This window comes from Entelurus aequoreus, linkage group LG09 (genome assembly GCF_033978785.1).
Source record: "Entelurus aequoreus isolate RoL-2023_Sb linkage group LG09, RoL_Eaeq_v1.1, whole genome shotgun sequence".
NCBI classification, from domain to species: domain Eukaryota; kingdom Metazoa; phylum Chordata; class Actinopteri; order Syngnathiformes; family Syngnathidae; genus Entelurus; species Entelurus aequoreus.
In genome coordinates, this window is record NC_084739.1 from 75432858 (window position 1) to 75441165 (window position 8308).

Consider the following 8308-nt stretch of genomic DNA (forward strand, 5'->3'; position numbering starts at 1 on the left):
ATATATACATATATCCTATACATATATAAGTGTACACAATGCATTGCAAAATCATTAGTGCTGACCTATATTTACTTACTCTGTCATTTGTCAATAAAACTGACATTCTAAAACAGCTTGTTCAATATAATTATCTGACAAGATGCAGCATTGCCGTGTTAATGCGTTTATTGAAACCGTTTAGATACTATCGGATACTAATGTAACATTAGTATTGAAAATGTCAACAAAAACCACATTGTACTTTGTAATTGTGTTTGGAATAATCCTTAAGATTATTTCTTACATTAATGTAAACGACTTCTCACCTAAAAGTTTCAGGTGAAAGTGTGTACTTGCCAAGGCGAACACCAGATGGCGCCACAGTTCTGCTCAGGTGTCCATAGGCGGCCTCAATGCGCACTGTGATTGGCAGGCCAGCGGTCAAGGGGTCACAATGGTCATCTGGGGTAGGCTCCGCCCCCTGACCCTGACTACAATAAGCAGACGAGTTGATTTTTTTTTGCCGTCACGTGACTTGGAGCGGCTCTTGTCATGTGACCCCGGCCCAGGAGACGCTCAACATGGCGGACGGCGTCCCTGACGAAGCGCTGATGAGCGTGTTTGTTGACAGAATCTTGGCAGCCAATCAGCTGAAAGCGCGACAGACAGCGATTGGCTGGGGGAAGAGAGCCGTCCAGTGTCGGCCGCTAAGCCCCCGGGCTTTGGTGAACCACCAGCAGATGATCGGGAACAACTCGCCAGCTCCGTTTGTTGTCATTCCTGAGCCGGCTATGCCCGCCGCGCCGTGTCACCTATCTCGCCGCTTAGACAAACAGCGCGAGGTCGTGACCCCTCGCTGTTTGGATTCTCCCCGGCGGCACCGACCGACACAAACCTCCAACCCTGTCAACCAGGAATGCTGACCGGCCCCTTTTCATTCTTCTTCCTTTCCAATGAAGCTGTAGGAACATATCAAGGGTGATCTGTTGGAACAGGATGCACCTGAGCTCACTTTGAATACTTATGTACATGTGGTTTGTTATTTCTTTTCAATACATTTGCATAACGACGGTTTCACATTGTCATCATGGGGTATTGTGTGTAGAATTTTGAGGACAAAAATGTATTTATTCAACTTTCGAAAAAGCCTATAACATCAATAAATGTGATTTTTTTGTTTAAATTAAATTTGAAACATTATTTAAATCACATTGTTATTATTCGGTATTGTGTGTACAATTCTGAGGACAAAACAAGAATTTATGAAATTTTTGATTAAGGCTGTAACATCACAAAATGTGATTTCTCGGGTTATTTTGTTTTATAACATTTTTGAAAAAATTCTGAAAAAAAACACCTTTTATACAATATTATTACTGGGTATTGTGTGTAGAATTTTGAGGACTAAAATGTATTCAACTTTCGAAAAAGCCCATAACATCAATAAATGTGATTTTTTTTTTAAAATTAAATTTGAAACATTATTTAAATCACATTGTTATTATTCGGTATTGTGTGTAGAATTTTGAGGACAAAACAAGAATTTATGAAATTTTTGATTAAGGCTGTAACATCACAAAATGTGATTTCTCAGGTTATTTTGTTTTATAACATTTTTGAAAAAATTCTAAAAAAAACACCTTTTATACAATATTAATATTGGGTATTGTGTGTAGAATTTTGAGGACTAAAATGTATTCAACTTTCGAAAAAGCCTATAACATCAATAAATGTGATTTTTTTTTAAATTAAATTTGAAACATTATTTAAATCACATTGTTATTATTCGATATTGTGTGTAGAATTTTGAGGACAAAACAAGAATTTATGAAATTTTTGATTAAGGCTGTAACATCACAAAATGTGATTTCTCAGGTTGTTTTGTTTTTATAACATTTTTCAAAAAATTCTAAAAAAACCCCACCTTTTATACAATATTATTACTGGGTATTGTGTGTAGAATTTTGAGGACAAAAATGAATGTATTCAACTTTCGAAAAAGCCTATAACATCAATAAATGTTTTATTTTTTATTTTTAAATTTGTTAAATTTGAAAAAAAATTATCGCATTGTTATTATTCGGTATTGTGTGTAGAATTTTGAGGACAAAACATGAATTTGTAAAATTTTTGATTAAGGCTGTAACATCACAAAATGTGATTTCTCAGGGTTTGTTTTTTTTTTTATAAGATTTTCAAAAAATTCTAAAAAATACCTTTTATACGATATTATAACTAGATATTGTGTGTAGAATTTTGAGGACAAAAATTAATTGATTACATTTTTGAATAAGCCTATAACGTCAATAAAAAAAAATTTAAATTTTTTTTTTTTTTTTTATTAAATTTGAAACATTTTAATCACATAGTTATAATTCGGTATTGTGTGTAGAATTTTGAGGACAAAACAAGAATTTATGAAATTTTTGATTAAGGCTGTAACATCACAAAATGTGATTTCTCAGGTTATTTTGTTTTATAACATTTTTGAAAAAATTCTAAAAAAAACACCTTTTATACAATATTATTACTGGGTATTGTGTGTAGAATTTTGAGGACTAAAATGTATTCAACTTTCGAAAAAGCCTATAACATCAATAAATGTGATTTTTTTTTTTATTAAATTTGAAACATTATTTAAATCACATTGTTATTATTCGGTATTGTGTGTAGAATTTTGAGGACAAAACAAGAATTTATGAAATTTTTGATTAAGGCTGTAACATCACAAAATGTGATTTCTCAGGTTATTTTGTTTTATAACATTTTTGAAAAAATTCTAAAAAAAACACCTTTTATACAATATTATTACTGGGTATTGTGTGTAGAATTTTGAGGGCTAAAATGTATTCAACTTTCGAAAAAGCCTATAACATCAATAAATGTGATTTTTTTTAAATTAAATTTGAAACATTGTTTAAATCACATTGTTATTATTCAGTATTGTGTGTAGAATTTTGAGGACAAAACAAGAATTTATGAAATTTTTGATTAAGGCTGTAACATCACAAAATGTGATTTCTCAGGTTGTTTTGTTTTTATAACATTTTTTTAAAAATCTAAAAAAAAACACCTTTCATACAATATTATTACTGGGTATTGTGTGTAGAATTTTGAGGACAAAAATTAATGTATTCAACTTTCGAAAAGCCTACAACATCAATAAATGTGATTTTTTTTTTTAAATTAAATTTGAAACTTTTTTTTTAAATCACATTGTTATTATTCGGCATTGTGTGTAGAATTTTGAGGACAAAACATGAATTTATAACATTTTTGATTAAGGCTGTAACATCACAAAATGTGATTTCTCAGGTGTTTTTTTTTATAACATTTTTCAAAAAATTCTAAAAAAAACCCACCTTTTATACAATATTATTACTGGGTATTGTGTGTAGAATTTTGAGGACAAAAATTAATGTATTCAACTTTCGAAAAAGCCTATAACATCAATAAATGTTTATTTTTTATTTTTTAAATGTTTTGTTAAATTTGAAAAAAAATTATCGCATTGTTATTATTCGGTATTGTGTGTAGAATTTTGAGGACAAAACATGAATTTGTAAAATTTTTGATTAAGGCTGTAACATCACAAAATGTGATTTCTCAGGGTTTTTTTTTTTTTATAATATTTTTAAAAATTCTAAAAAATACCTTTTATACGAGATTATAACTAGGTATTGTGTGTAGAATTTTGAGGACAAAAATTAATTGATTACATTTTTGAATAAGCCTATAACGTCAATAAAAAAAATTTTAATTTTTTTTTTTTTTTTTTATTAAATTTGAAACATTTTAATCACATAGTTATAATTCGGTATTGTGTGTAGAATTTTGAGGACAAAACAAGAATTTATGAAATTTTTGATTAAGGCTGTAACATCACAAAATGTGATTTCTCAGGTTATTTTGTTTTATAACATTTTTGAAAAAATTCTAAAAAAAACACCTTTTATACAATATTATTATTGGGTATTGTGTGTAGAATTTTGAGGACTAAAATGTATTCAACTTTCGAAAAAGCCTATAACATCAATAAATGTGATTTTTTTTTAATTAAATTTGAAACATTATTTAAATCACATTGTTATTATTCGGTATTGTGTGTAGAATTTTGAGGACAAAACAAGAATTTATGAAATTTTTGATTAAGGCTGTAACATCACAAAATGTGATTTCTCAGGTTATTTTGTTTTATAACATTTTTGAAAAAATTCTAAAAAAAAACACCTTTTATACAATATTATTATTGGGTATTGTGTGTAGAATTTTGAGGACTAAAATGTATTCAACTTTCGAAAAAGCCTATAACATCAATAAATGTGATTTTTTTTTAATTAAATTTGAAACATTATTTAAATCACATTGTTATTATTCGGTATTGTGTGTAGAATTTTGAGGACAAAACAAGAATTTATGAAATTTTTGATTAAGGCTGTAACATCACAAAATGTGATTTCTCAGGTTATTTTGTTTTATAACATTTTTGAAAAAATTCTAAAAAAAAACACCTTTTATACAATATTATTATTGGGTATTGTGTGTAGAATTTTGAGGACTAAAATGTATTCAACTTTCGAAAAAGCCTATAACATCAATAAATGTGATTTTTTTTTAATTAAATTTGAAACATTATTTAAATCACATTGTTATTATTCGGTATTGTGTGTAGAATTTTGAGGACAAAACAAGAATTTATGAAATTTTTGATTAAGGCTGTAACATCACAAAATGTGATTTCTCAGGTTGTTTTGTTTTTATAACATTTTTAAAAAAATCTAAAAAAAAACACCTTTCATACAATATTATTACTGGGTATTGTGTGTAGAATTTTGAGGACAAAAATTAATGTATTCAACTTTCGAAAAGCCTACAACATCAATAAATGTGATTTTTTTTTTTTTTTATTAAATTTGAAACTTTTTTAAATCACATTGTTATTATTCGGCATTGTGTGTAGAATTTTGAGGACAAAACATGAATTTATAAAATTTTTGATTAAGGCTGTAACATCACAAAATGTGATTTCTCAGGTGGGTTTTTTTATAACATTTTTCAAAAAATTCTAAAAAAAACCCCACCTTTTATACAATATCATTACTGGGTATTGTGTGTAGAATTTTGAGGACAAAAATTAATGTATTCAACTTTCGAAAAAGCCTATAACATCAATAAATGTTTTTTTTTTTTTTAAATGTTTTGTTAAATTTGAAAAAAATTATCGCATTGTTATTATTCGGTATTGTGTGTAGAATTTTGAGGACAAAACATGAATTTGTAAAATTTTTGATTAAGGCTGTAACATCACAAAATGTGATTTCTCAGGGTTTTTTCAATTTTTTTTTATAAGATTTTCAAAAAATTCTAAAAAATACCTTTTATACAATTAAGATTTTCAAAAAATTCTAAAAAATACCTTTTATACAATATTATAACTAGGTATTGTGTGTAGAATTTTGAGGACAAAAATTAATTGATTACATTTTTGAATAAGCCTATAACGTCAATAAATTATTTCATTTTTTTAGATTTTTATTTTGATTACATTTGAAACATTTTAATCACATAGTTATAATTCGGTATTGTGTGTAGAATTTTGAGGACAAAACATGAATTTATAAAATTTGTGATTAAGGCTGTAACATCACAAAATGTGATTTCTCAGGTTTTGTTTTTTTTTATAACATTTTCAAAAAATTGTAAAAAATATATTTTATACAATATTATTACTGGGTTTGGTGTGTAGAATTTTGAATAACATTTTCGAATAAGCCTATAACGTCAACTAATGTGATTTTTTGAAAGATTTTTATTTTGATTACATTTGAAAACATTTTAATCACATTGTTATAATTCGGTATTGTGTGTACAATTCTGAGGACAAAACAAGAATTTATGAAATTTTTGATTAAGGCTGTAACATCACAAAATGTGATTTCTCGGGTTATTTTGTTTTATAACATTTTTGAAAAAATTCTGAAAAAAAACACCTTTTATACAATATTATTACTGGGTATTGTGTGTAGAATTTTGAGGACTAAAATGTATTCAACTTTCGAAAAAGCCCATAACATCAATAAATGTGATTTTTTTTTTAAAATTAAATTTGAAACATTATTTAAATCACATTGTTATTATTCGGTATTGTGTGTAGAATTTTGAGGACAAAACAAGAATTTATGAAATTTTTGATTAAGGCTGTAACATCACAAAATGTGATTTCTCAGGTTATTTTGTTTTATAACATTTTTGAAAAAATTCTAAAAAAAACACCTTTTATACAATATTAATATTGGGTATTGTGTGTAGAATTTTGAGGACTAAAATGTATTCAACTTTCGAAAAAGCCTATAACATCAATAAATGTGATTTTTTTTTAAATTAAATTTGAAACATTATTTAAATCACATTGTTATCATTCGATATTGTGTGTAGAATTTTGAGGACAAAACAAGAATTTATGAAATTTTTGATTAAGGCTGTAACATCAGAAAATGTGATTTCTCAGGTTGTTTTGTTTTTATAACATTTTTCAAAAAATTCTAAAAAAAACCCACCTTTTATACAATATTATTACTGGGTATTGTGTGTAGAATTTTGAGGACAAAAATGAATGTATTCAACTTTCGAAAAAGCCTATAACATCAATAAATGTTTTATTTTTTATTTTTAAATTTGTTAAATTTGAAAAAAAATTATCGCATTGTTATTATTCGGTATTGTGTGTAGAATTTTGAGGACAAAACATGAATTTGTAAAATTTTTGATTAAGGCTGTAACATCACAAAATGTGATTTCTCAGGGTTTGTTTTTTTTTTTATAAGATTTTCAAAAAATTCTAAAAAATACCTTTTATACGATATTATAACTAGATATTGTGTGTAGAATTTTGAGGACAAAAATTAATTGATTACATTTTTGAATAAGCCTATAACGTCAATAAAAAAAAATGTAATTTTTTTTTTTTTTTTTTATTAAATTTGAAACATTTTAATCACATAGTTATAATTCGGTATTGTGTGTAGAATTTTGAGGACAAAACAAGAATTTATGAAATTTTTGATTAAGGCTGTAACATCACAAAATGTGATTTCTCAGGTTATTTTGTTTTATAACATTTTTGAAAAAATTCTAAAAAAAACACCTTTTATACAATATTATTACTGGGTATTGTGTGTAGAATTTTGAGGACTAAAATGTATTCAACTTTCGAAAAAGCCTATAACATCAATAAATGTGATTTTTTTTTTTATTAAATTTGAAACATTATTTAAATCACATTGTTATTATTCGGTATTGTGTGTAGAATTTTGAGGACAAAACAAGAATTTATGAAATTTTTGATTAAGGCTGTAACATCACAAAATGTGATTTCTCAGGTTATTTTGTTTTATAACATTTTTGAAAAAATTCTAAAAAAAACACCTTTTATACAATATTATTACTGGGTATTGTGTGTAGAATTTTGAGGGCTAAAATGTATTCAACTTTCGAAAAAGCCTATAACATCAATAAATGTGATTTTTTTTTAATTAAATTTGAAACATTGTTTAAATCACATTGTTATTATTCAGTATTGTGTGTAGAATTTTGAGGACAAAACAAGAATTTATGAAATTTTTGATTAAGGCTGTAACATCACAAAATGTGATTTCTCAGGTTGTTTTGTTTTTATAACATTTTTTTAAAAATCTAAAAAAAAACACCTTTCATACAATATTATTACTGGGTATTGTGTGTAGAATTTTGAGGACAAAAATTAATGTATTCAACTTTCGAAAAGCCTACAACATCAATAAATGTGATTTTTTTTTTAAAATTAAATTTGAAACTTTTTTTTTAAATCACATTGTTATTATTCGGCATTGTGTGTAGAATTTTGAGGACAAAACATGAATTTATAACATTTTTGATTAAGGCTGTAACATCACAAAATGTGATTTCTCAGGTGTTTTTTTTTATAACATTTTTCAAAAAATTCTAAAAAAACCCCACCTTTTATACAATATTATTACTGGGTATTGTGTGTAGAATTTTGAGGACAAAAATTAATGTATTCAACTTTCGAAAAAGCCTATAACATCAATAAATGTTTATTTTTTATTTTTTAAATGTTTTGTTAAATTTGAAAAAAAATTATCGCATTGTTATTATTCGGTATTGTGTGTAGAATTTTGAGGACAAAACATGAATTTGTAAAATTTTTGATTAAGGCTGTAACATCACAAAATGTGATTTCTCAGGGTTTTTTTTTTTTTTATAATATTTTTAAAAAATTCTAAAAAATACCTTTTATACGAGATTATAACTAGGTATTGTGTGTAGA